The following is a 10,087-nucleotide window of genomic DNA, read 5'->3' as shown; positions in this document are numbered from 1 at the left end:
GGAGCACGGAGTAAAAAAAAACCATTTTAAAATGGCTACATTATTGAAAACAGTTTGAGCACCACTGAGCGTTGGATCATCAAACTGTAAAAGACAATGGTTATGGTCATGTTTCCGCACCTCTTGGAACAGCAATGTTGGTGAAACATAACCCTGGCAATCCCTTCGCCTTTAACATCTCTATTTTACCAGCACTTTGATTAATGTCTAAATACCTGCAAAATGAATGACTTTGTGTAATCATAGTATAGTGTTAAAGCGTTACATATTTTTTCTGTGATTTATTTATTTTACGTCTGAATTTAATCCATCCTAAGCATTAAGAGTAGCTGCTTCAAAGCATCCACAGGTCAACTTAGGTTCAGTGTTTTGCTCAAAGACACTTCAACATGCACAGAGGAGCAGCTGGCAATCAAACAGCCAACCTTGGTATGACCCCTTCTATCTCCTGGGCCACAGCTTCCCCCAAAAGTGCCTCCGTAGAGTGCTATTCAGCAAATGTTAGCATGGGAAAACACTAAACTAAGATGTTAAAAAGGTAAACATTATACTTGCAAAAACATCAGTGTGTTGGCATTGTCACAGTGAGCGTGATTGCATGCTGACATTTGTATTTAGCTCAAAGCACAGCTGTGCATATAGACTGTGGAGTTGAGGGTTTTTGTGGAGTTAATAAGATGCAACTTGGCAGCTAGATGTCAGAGCATCCTTAAATGCATCTTGTTGAAGGAGAGTTTTCAAAACTGTACGTGCTCAACTTTGACAAATGACACAGCATTGAAACTATTCATCATGATGGATTATGTATCTTAAGCAGGTTTTAGGTCTCTAATCATGGAAGTGAGCAATGTGCGTGTATGGTTCTTTAGGTATCAGGTACACACAGTACATACTATTGTTTCATTTTACTAATTGCAATGGTATGAATCGATTGCCAATTTAACAGAAGTTTCAGATGACCGATGTGGCACTGGGAACTACACAGCAGAGATGAGTCTGAACCTGGGGAGAGGTTTGGAGCCAGGTGATGCTGTGCCTGCCCTGGCACACCTCAGACTGGTTATCAACCTGAAAACATGCAGCAGTCGGATACACCTTGAGGTCCTCTCCGATTGCCTGTCCCCGACCATCCAGCCAAACCGTCCTTACTCCAGCTGCTGTCTTTTCTCTGAATAGTTTTTTTCATAAACATATAATAGAGATGCATTCATGAACAAAGCAACTTTTCATCCTCTGTATTAATCTTAACTGAAGCTATTTCTTACAAACATATTTACTAGGAAATACGTGGCATTATAATTCAAACCAGGGACTTGCAAGTTCCTTTTTGAGAGCTGAATATTCTCTGCTCAGTAAACAGAAGACTGCTGTAGGTTGAGGTTGTTATCTCCCTGAGCCAGCATCACTTATGATAGAAATTCAGTGTGCTCCTGCACACCTAAAGAGGCTGCAAATGCATTTCAAATATGTCAAAAACTGAATAGCCTGGCTGTTTGAATTTTACTGTGAGCTGAACAGAACACTTGTTAAAAAGTGCCAACACCTGGGACAAATCTTTTAAATATGTTTCTGAGGTGGAATGATGAGAAAATAGTAAAAGGATTCTATGCCATCATGAATAGAATTATAGATAATAATGCGGAATATAAAAACATAACATATTCACATTATGCAGCATGAGTGATGCAACTAATCTGACAGTGACACTAAGTGAAAGCTGACCTTTACCTAATATGATTTATTTTCTCATAAGCTTTCATCTCAATTCAAGAAAAAAACTGGCATGCTGTTTTTTTTTTCTCTACTCATGGTTATTGATCAATGCAGATACAATGGCTTATGACAGCTTCTCCTTCAGGATGTTCACGTTTGTGCTGTTTCGCTTAGAAATTTCACAATTTCTTTCTCGGCAAAAGTGGCTGCTCAGCTTCTACCGTGCGTTTGTGTCGGTGCCTCGGGTTAGCGGCAGAGCCAGCAGGGATCACACTGCTGCCCAGCGCTCTGCCAACCAGTGCTAGCTCCACCATCAGTCTCTTCCAAATGATTAATTACTCACTAGAGTACCTACACTGTGATCTCGGTGTCTGCTTGAGGAACCGCTCTGGCTCAGAAAGGGTAAGGCCGTCGTGGAGCACGGTGTAATGAATGCAAGACGATGAGAGAATGGCCGGCTGAGACTGATTTAAATTTAGGGACACGGGGTGTGACATCGTAAAAACAAGGAGACGGGCAAGGAGCGAACACGCTGATGTAAATGTAAATGCAGGAAGGCAGAGCAAGGTAAGTGAGCAAAGGGAGAAGGAATGACAACAAGGCTGTAGGAATAGTAAGAGAGAAAGTCATATTTTTAGAATTTACAATTAGAAGTGAAAAGAAATGGAGTGGTGTGAATTAAATATCCTGCCATAGAAGCTCTTCCTACATGACGAGAGTGAGAAGTACTGACTGAGACTGAGGCTGACAGCCAAAGACAGGCTGCCTATAACATCTATCATGCCATTATGCGCTCTGAGGGTCAGATAAGGTCACAGAATACACTTGCAGAGCAGCAAAGGACGCTGATACCGACTGCAGTCTCCTGCTGTTCTGGGAACGAGGTATTTGAGTTAATGGGAAAAAGCGAATCACCTGACACGTACGTGTTGGAGGCAGAGGTGAAACAGAGGATACACTCTGGGGATTCATTTTGATGTCTGCTTTTCAGGAACTCTTCTACAGCTCTCTGCTGATTGTTTCTAGTGCCTCGTCAAGTTTTCTGGTATTATGAAATTATCATTTCTGTAGCGTGAATAATGGTCAATTTAAATTCATAATAGGTGTCTGCAGTGATTATGCTGCATTGCTCTAACAAGACTGCAACACATTATAACCAAGTGTGCATTTTAAGGGTTTTCTTCAGAGTGCATTTAATGATCTTTATTTACTTGTTCCCCAAAACAGTGTTTCCTTCTTGACCCTTGATGTTGGGCTGCATATGTTTCCTGAAACATATAATTATTTTTCATTTACATAAAAGCGTTAGAATATATCTGAAGTACCTTGTTTGAACTGCTCCTACTCAGAGTGGGTTGTTTAGGTTTAACGAAAAATGATGTTGCTTTCAAGCTAAAATCCTATTTCCAGATCTCTATTTGAAATAATGTCTCTGCCCCTGCCCTTTAATCTTAATAACAAATATCACAAAGGAAAACCTTTTTAGACATTCATATGGGTGCACCTGTTGTTGATGATTAACAGGAACACCAACCTTTTTCAAAATTAATGCACTACCTAGTTTTAATTTGTTATACTCACGTCACATATTTCTCTTGTCTTTTTTTATAGCAGTGCCTTCAGCAGAGAGTGCATTTCTCTTTGAGGGTCCAGAGGCTATGTTACTCATCTCAGGAATCGCATATCTGTTGGTCCCATGTTGTAAGAAGTGAAGAATTCTGCCTTCCCAGAGAAGATAGGTAATTATTACCTGTGCTGTAAAAACAAAAACAATCAATCTAAAAAACAACTGCAACCTGCAAGATAGGAAATGAATAATGATCATGCCATGTATATAGTATGTGAGAAGATCAGCCATATAGGTGGCTTTTTGTGTGCAAATATGGATCTCCATGATTTTACAATGGAAAGCTTCTCATGTGCATACACACGGCTTTTCTGTCCAGGTGCGAAGGTTTTCACGAGGACTCTCAGCACAGTAGAAATCTCCCTTTCAAACACATTTGTATTGCTCTGCATGACTGGAGGCATTATGTTATCAGGTTCTTTCTCCGTCCGTTCTCATGAATGCCATATTTAGGAATGCAAGGAGGGAATTTCTTTATATTTTTCACAAAACATCCACCGAATGCTGAACTGATTAGATTTAGGTGGTCTAACGTCAAAGGTGAAGGTCTCTTTAACCTCACGTCCGTCCCATTTTCATGAACACCTTCAACAATCAATAACAAAAACCTTGAGAAAATCCACTTTCAATCAAAGATGAAATAATTAGAATTTGGTGGTCAAATGTCACCCTGACCTCACAAAAACAAATTATTGTCCATAATTTAAGGATTCAAATGCTATTTGTGACAATTTCACACAAATGTCAAATACATCAAATTAGACAAGACGATATTTTGAACAGACACGGATGTTAACTGCGACAAGGCTGGTTGGCCGCAACATGCAACCGTGAGGTGGAAATTATATTTCTTTTGAGAAAGATGCACAAGGTTTTATACCCAGAGTTTTGTGTTTTTTTGTGCGTTTTCCTTTTGGGTTAAAAATGCTAGTAATAACTAATTACTAGCATTAACAATGAATTGCTTTTGAAAGGGAGGATTCTACAAGGTTGGAAATCCTCTTAGAACAGATCGAAGCATTAGGTGGGTGGATCATTTTGGAGTTTTTCCCCACAAGGATAGAGCATAGACCAATCTATATCCTTATAATGTTAGATGTTTTCTCTGCTTGAGTGTTTCAGACCCGTCCGAGCTGGACCTGCTTCTGGTCCTGCTCAGCCTGGCCAGCCCTCTTGTCACAGGGACACTGCTGCCGGTATAGCCGGCCTACCGTCTGCTGTGAACGTCTGCACCCCGGAGGTGACTTGATCCTACCGTGACCAAGGAGGAACCACTGCCAATTACACTGATCACATCCTCACCAAAATAGCTGCCGACAATTACATTAGTCAGCAGACAGTGGAGCAGTCAATCCTATTAACCGGAGAGCAGAGGCGGCTCGTTGTATCAGCCGGTGCGGACCAGACTAGATGACAAGAAGCAATCCAATTCACACCTCATCGCACAGGTGACACAGCTGTTGCAGTCAAATTTCACACTTAACCATGAGCAGTCCATTATCATTCACTGAAAAATAACACCATCCCCAAATAGAACAGCTGCTCTGATCCCTTTATTTTCCCTCAATGACAACACATCAATACTCTTCGTATTCCAGGTTGAGATCGATAGCTCGTTAATACTGGTTTAAGATAATGCATGCATTCATGGCTTGACAGTTATATTGAGCCTCTGTGATCGAATGTTGAGGGAAAATGTCTTTCATTGGATTAGAAAAAAATTCAAGCTCATTTATTATCGCAAAGAAAGACGCACAAACTCTTTGCAATGGTGATTTTCTTTTAAAATCTCCAATCAAAATGTCATAACAGAATGCATCAATTTAGTAATATGATATGGCAAATTATGTAAAAGAATGTATTAATTATCAACGATTGAATGAATATACTGTGCATATAGCAATTCATGTGAGAAAGACACTGTTTTTTTCATACGTGTTGTTGTGTCTCTCACGTGGAATTAATGATAATTATTGACTTTCAATAGAATTCATGCTCTAAATCTCTAGATATTTAATCACTACAATTAAATAATATAAAATGGGTAACATGTTTGTTTCTATTATAACATCATACTTCTATTTTCAAGTAAAAGACCAATATTCTTATCAAAATATTTACTCTAACATTTATCTTCCCTCTTGTGTGAAGGTGCAGACATGAGGGAAGAAGTTGAGCTGAATGCATTTCCAGTACAGGTTGAAGGCAGCAGTCAGCCAGTCAGTAGCAACTGTGAAAAGAGTCTCCGGCAGCAAATTCAGTGATATACATTCAACCAGAAAACAATGGAAGATTGCAATCTTATAACTATTTCACTGTTCATGCAAGTTCAACTATACATAGTTTTTCATTCCTGTTTCAAGAAAACTTTTTCTTTTCTGTCTTATCACGACCCAAACAAATCCAATTAGTTACATTGTATTTAATTAATGCCAAAAAGAAACAAATGTTCACCATCAGTGAAAGATATCAGTTATACCGTAGGAGCTACAACACATTCATCAATCTGGTAAACTAAGCCACAAGAATAAAAGTAAATTGTAAAATACATCACACTAGCAATTGGCCCAGCAGTAAATCAATAGCTACTTAAAATGTTACGCAGTACATAAGCTTTAGACAGCTTGTGTAATGGCTTGCGTGGTAAGAAGCAGACTATTCCCAAAAAAAATTAAAAATTCCTTTACAAGCAATCCGCCAGCGTGCACCGACACTGACCATCTCGATTCACCTTGTCACTGTTCTCTCCCACACCTTGCTTGTTTAATATTCTGCATCAATTTGAGTGGGTAATATCTGCCTGAGATAAAGTTTTGGATTAAAAAACATTCAATTATCTTGATAGATACACAACAATTAATTAATTTTCTAGCTATTTTAAACATTGCTTACATACATCAGTGTTTACCATGGTTCCCAGCAGATCAAATAACTCACCTCAATGCTGAGCACCTATATGCTCACAGAATATGGATCAGAGGCACTGGCATTAAGCTTGTTAGTTATTAGAGGACATGAGGGGCAATGGAAAAGCCTTTCTCTCCAGCCAGTCATCTTCCCCGGTGTGGTGGAGCCTGCTAATGCAGTTTGCTGAGCTGTGAGATGTGGGCTCCATCAATGAAGACAGACTTCTTCCCTCAGGTAGCCTATCAGGAATCTGATCACGAGCATCTGGTTTTCATTGGAACATCAATCAATGAGTCTGTCCTAAATAATAGTGTGAGTTAGCGAAGCATGAAACTATAGCTGCCAATGAATGTTAAATTAATCTATTATCACACCCACATACATGGAGAGTTGTTACTGTGTTTGGGAGAACATTGTGTTGCAAGGAGTTGATGCTGAAACTCAAGACATCTAAAGAGTATTACCAAATAAAAACAAAAATCACAAGGCAGTGTTTGATGGACTATATATGTATGAAAAGAAAAGGTTTTAATGCTGCGGTGTAAAGCCTGTGTGGAGGAAAGTATTAAAAACAGATTATGTAAATAATGATGATGATGTGTTTATGATTCTTCTCAGGTCTTCTCAAATATCAGCTAAAAAACTTGTGACAGTCCACCATAATGATCCATGCTTTATTAGTGTGAGCTGCCAAACAGTGAATCTGTAATCACATTAAGTCTCACAATAATGTGTTTCCAGCATTTTGCATCTGGGCAGAATCATACGACCACAGCCCTGCAGGGTAAGCAAGCAGGTTTAACTTCTATTGAAGTGTAAATATTAGTACTAACTCCAAACCCTGAACAAAAAGAAGTTTGCAGAGCAAAAAATGGTTAACGTTATCTGATCAAACATGTCAGTGGGCAGTAGCATACATGATCTGTCAGCAGTAATACTTGAGCAGCAACATAGAAGGATGTGCATTTGTAGTAAAATGACAATCTATTCCGTTTTCTTTTTTTTGGGGGGTTGCTCAGGATGAAAACATTGCAAATGGAAAGTGAATCAGGGTTCTTTTTAGTGGTGGAAGCACTAACTAAACAGATCCACATGACTCATGCAGCACCCAAAGCTAGTGATTTAATTTGAAATATTGAGAAAGACCGCTGGGCGGGATGGGAGGGGGATGGGCCCTACAAACATAACCTTGAAGCACGAGACTGGTGTTTGATACGGCCTGTCCTAAAGTGTTGTGTGGTTTTGTTACTTAAACCTAACGTGATGGTTTTCCTCAACCTAAATAAGTGGATCAGTTGCACAAAAAAAAAACTTTTGTTTTGTAAAGTAAAGCAGAAGTCATTCTGAGCTCCGTGAAGGAGATGGACAATGAGTCTCTCTGTACATGAATTAAATGTTGTGAATATTTCATTGAAAATAAACATCACTAGCAGGCATCCCATGCCACTATTAATGTACAAGACCGTATTGTTCAGATTATGTCTGTCTCGGGATGAACGACAACTATCTACACGCGGTCCACTAGTTAAACTATCTAGTGCTTTGGATGGATTCATTTGCCTGTTAAGTTTCTTCAAGCTTTTGACATGATCACTGATCTAGAGTAAAGATGTTGTAGATCTTCCATTTCACCACATCGCTCTTCACACACACAAACACATACACAAGCAATGACGACGACCAGATGAGCAAGTTGCTAATCTTGTATTTGCTTTATTTATTTAATGTCACAAAATACTGTGATCGTTGACCTCAATCGTAGATACGACCATGTCCTCATGAATTTACTTTACATTTACAGTTTACATAAGCGGGAGAAAGACTGAACCAATGAAGGATGGACAGCTGCCTGGTGAGAGTTGCACACCATTGTGCATTTGTGGTGGAGATTTGCGTCATGCTCTCAGCAGGGAACACATTGAATTTAAATGTGCTATCTGCTAGGAACGAAGAAACCCAAGGGAGAGATGGCCCAAATATTTATTTGACTGCCAAAGCTACTATTGGCCCACAGGAACAATTCATATAAATGTGTGTGGGATGGAGGGGGGAGGGTGGTGGGGAAATAAGGGAGGGGGTGTAAAAAATACTTATCTGAGTTCATCTCTTTCTTTTCCATCGTAGCAAAACACATCCTGTCCCTAGATAGATTCATCCGTAAAGACTGTTGAGTGGAGTGCCTATAAAAGACAGATGGGAATAAGAAGGGAGGTTGGAGAGGACATCTTTGTTTCCTCATCTTTCTAAATGAGCTTAATATTACCGTAATCCTCCTACATTAACCAGGCAGTTTGGATCTTTTTTTCAAACGACACACTGCATTAATGATGCAGAAAAAGGAAATCTGGGATATTCAGGTCTAAATCAAGGTAGAAGGCAATAAATGTCAAGACACATCACCGTCAGCAAATTCAGGTTGCAGCAATAGTAAATTTACAATTCAGAGAATGACACAACATTTAATTAATCACTGAAAACAATTATTCTGAACACGGAGCCCTTCATCTTCTCTGTTGAAAACAAATAAACGTCCACACACACATATCGGTTAAAAAGCTTTTCAGTTATACACATTTGTTTTGATGATGTGCAGGACATAACACAAGTACAGATATGGGTAGCACTTTATAATAACTACACAGTATTTAGCATTAGTAAAGCATGAGTAAACAGTTAAGTAATCATTCATAAAGTATTTTTACAACATTAACATTCATTAGTGACTCATTAGTATGCCATTATGAATTGTAAGAGAAATGAGAGACAGGCATGGGTATATAATAACAGCAGCTAGCACTATTGCAAACATTTAAGCACATTATAAAATGGGTAAATCAAATCAAGCATTCTGATTGGTTGAGAGTGAGTCACAGGGTGTACTTTATCGAGCCATAAAGTACTGTACAACCTGTTTACATTTACCACAGCGTTCCACTACGCGTCGGGCAGTACATTATTAACAATACAGTACTGCCTCTCGTACCTTATTGCTTGAAACAATCTCTCGCCATTATCTGCCACGGCAAGGATCCTTGGGATGTGGGCATGCTGAGCTCAAGGCTACCAGACTTCTAAGGATTTTGATAGCCTTGAATATGTTGACGCCTGCTATGGTTCACCAGCTCCGTAACTTTACTCTAGCAATGCCTTTGCTCAGAGTGGTGGTACAAAAGCAGCAAGATCCTTGACTGAAGATGAACAATGTTTTGAACTTGTTGGCCCCTCACGGTCTTGCCCAAGCAGCATTGTGATAGCCTCCAGTGCTGTCCTTTTTCTTTTTTACTGGGCTTGGCACCTTTCAAGGTCACGACGAACAAGACAAAGGTAGGCCTAGAGAATTTTATAAGAAAATACTGGCATAAAAGTTGGCTGAATGGTATAAAGTGTAATTACTGCTGTTACTGCTCTTATTGTTATCCTTATCTTATATTTACACCTGCTATTATGTTTTTTTAATACTTATTTGTCTATTATTAATAAAGCTGTCATACTCCTATGGTTGTTGCTGTATGTTGGTATATCTCTTTTAGTCTCCCTCTCTCTCTCTCTCTCTTTATCTTTCTCTTTCCCTCTCTCTTTCTCTCTCTCTCTCTCTCTCTCTCTCTCTCTCTCTTTCTCTCTTTCTCTCTCTTTCTCTCTCTCTTTCTCTCTTTCTCTCTCTTTCTCTCTCTCTCTTTCTCTCTCTTTCTCTCTCTCTCTCTCTCTCTCTCTCTCTCTCTCTCTCTCTCTCTCTCTCTCTCTCTCTCTCTGTCTTTTCTTTCCCCCCCTCTCTCTTTGTCCGTTCGTTAACACTCATGAACACATACACACAAGCGCACACACTCCATCCAGACCCTGTGC

Source organism: Clinocottus analis, unplaced genomic scaffold (assembly GCF_023055335.1).
Source record: "Clinocottus analis isolate CAN_PGR_092001 unplaced genomic scaffold, fCliAna1.0.p SCAF_2, whole genome shotgun sequence".
Classification (NCBI taxonomy): domain Eukaryota; kingdom Metazoa; phylum Chordata; class Actinopteri; order Perciformes; family Cottidae; genus Clinocottus; species Clinocottus analis.
The sequence above is the reverse complement of the archived record's forward strand: the minus strand, read 5'-3'. Positions refer to the sequence as shown.